The following is a 1895-nucleotide window of genomic DNA, read 5'->3' as shown; positions in this document are numbered from 1 at the left end:
TACATATTAATTATATTTATTAATATGTTAATGTAATTGATTATATGTTAACCATTAACTATTAATGTGTCAATTAATTTTAAATAAAGATAGATAACCTATATATATAATAATTAATAAATAAGTTAATGTATATACATATTTTATATATATATATATATATATATATATATATAGAATCTTAATTAATGTATTATCATTTTTATGGATTACTTGTATTTATGATTATTATAATATATGTATTTTAATTATTAAAACCTTAATTCATTTGGTTACATAAGTGCCTTGTATGTAAATAAAAAGTAAAATTGGCTAAAGCAAAAGGTGATCTCAAGTTTGCAAGACAATATGAATAAGAATGTGTTATCATAAACTAGTGGTAAATTGTTGGAATGGGGGGGTGTACATGGGAGCATGTTTGTACAATTATGCTTGGAAAATGTTAGTTACTATGTTACATCTATCCTCGCTCTAAGAATGCACACACACCTCAAGGGGGGCCTCGGCCCTCGGGGAGCATAAAGAAAGATTCGTTAAAAGAGGTTACAGTCTTGAAAGGTAAGCAAAGGAACGAGGAAAAGAGAGGGGGTGGCAGACTGCAGTCTATGAAAAGAGAGACAACTACCTACTAGTCTATTCAGTGATGAAAGGGGCTGCAAGACGGACTGTTAATATTCTTGATTCTTGAAGAATAAAAAAGCGGCCGCTCTCTTGGATGAGGTACAATTTTGCTTGGGTTGCTTGCTGGGTTTTCTTGAATAATTAAGGTCATATCACTTGACGTGAAGAAGAAGAAGAAGCAGCAGCAGCAGCAGCAGCAGCTGCTGCTAGGAAGAGAGATCTCAGAGTGATGGGTTGCTTCTGGGTAGGCGCGATGTCAGAGATGGTGCGAGCCCTGCTGACGAGGCCTCTCCTTGCGCTCTCCTGCTTCGACGCCCTCCATCTCTTCTTCCTCGACTGCTCTTCCGAGCCATTAACCCCGCCATTCTACCGCCAGCAATTCACATTCCTGGAGGTATTCTTCTTCTCCTTCTTTCGGTGTCTGTGAATGATCAAGTCTCTAACTGCTCCTTCCTCGTCAGCCGCAGATGTACGAAAGGTCCCTCCACTCCCTTGGCGGCTACTGATACTACCAACCGCATACGATGGCTTTGGAATTAAACAAAGGCCAAGAGCATTCAATAATTAGTCTTACAGTGGAGTAGAGCTAAGAGTGGTAGTGTTCTTCCAGGTTCCAAAAGCTCAATTTATTGAGTTTTTCTCTTGAACCTCTCCCCACCACAACTTGGATTGCACCAAGGCAGCAGCCGGTTGCTGAATTCGCAAGTTCTCATGACTTCTTGGGTCACAACTAGTTTCAAACCTAAAAACTTGTATTCATCCCTAGGCGAGGACATGGCCCAACTTGGTTGCAAACCACCTCATTATCACAAGATTTGAAAATAAAAGAAAAAATTATTTCGTTGCATTTTTTGATGCCACACAATTTTCTCACTCTCATGATATATGATCGTTTAGACATTTTTAAAAAATATTGTTATACATGAGATCCAATTCCAACCATGCATACAAGTTTTCTTCTTTTGCAATCCAATGCTCATATTTGTGGTGGCGAATGAATCAACCTAGTGGAATTCAAGGGAGGCATACATTGAGAAGAAGTCTTGGCTCTAACATTTAACACCAAAAAACAATTATGGCCACTCTCTTCAAATTCAATTGATTACTTAGGGTGGACTCATAAAAGAGCCAGCAAGACTTGGAGTTATCAAATGAAGCCACTTAGTGCAATACAAAGATTTTGCTAACAAACAAGAAAAAAGACTCTAGAATCAATAAGTATTCATACATTTTTGCATTCTCTTTTATTTTTTGAATGTTAAAGGAGACACATA

At 37.4% G+C, this 1895-nt stretch overlaps 1 long non-coding RNA gene across 2 annotated transcripts; it reads left to right on the top strand.

Annotated features, from left to right (window-relative positions):
• Positions 1–658: 658 nt before the first annotated feature.
• Positions 659–1527, top strand: LOC148021568 (uncharacterized). 2 transcript variants are annotated; one of them, XR_015694303.1, is made up of 2 exons: positions 659–1015; positions 1089–1527. It is a non-coding gene; the product is annotated as an uncharacterized LOC148021568 (long non-coding RNA). The 2 variants fall into 2 exon arrangements; XR_015694302.1 differs by having other exon boundaries at positions 682–1015; positions 1083–1511.
• The last annotated feature ends 368 nt before the right edge of the window (positions 1528–1895 follow it).

This window comes from Lygodium microphyllum, chromosome 17, assembly GCF_053477565.2.
Source record: "Lygodium microphyllum isolate KBCC chromosome 17, Lygodium_microphyllum_v1.1.10, whole genome shotgun sequence".
Lineage (NCBI taxonomy): Eukaryota > Viridiplantae > Streptophyta > Polypodiopsida > Schizaeales > Lygodiaceae > Lygodium > Lygodium microphyllum.
This window is presented reverse-complemented; position numbering and strand designations above follow the sequence as displayed.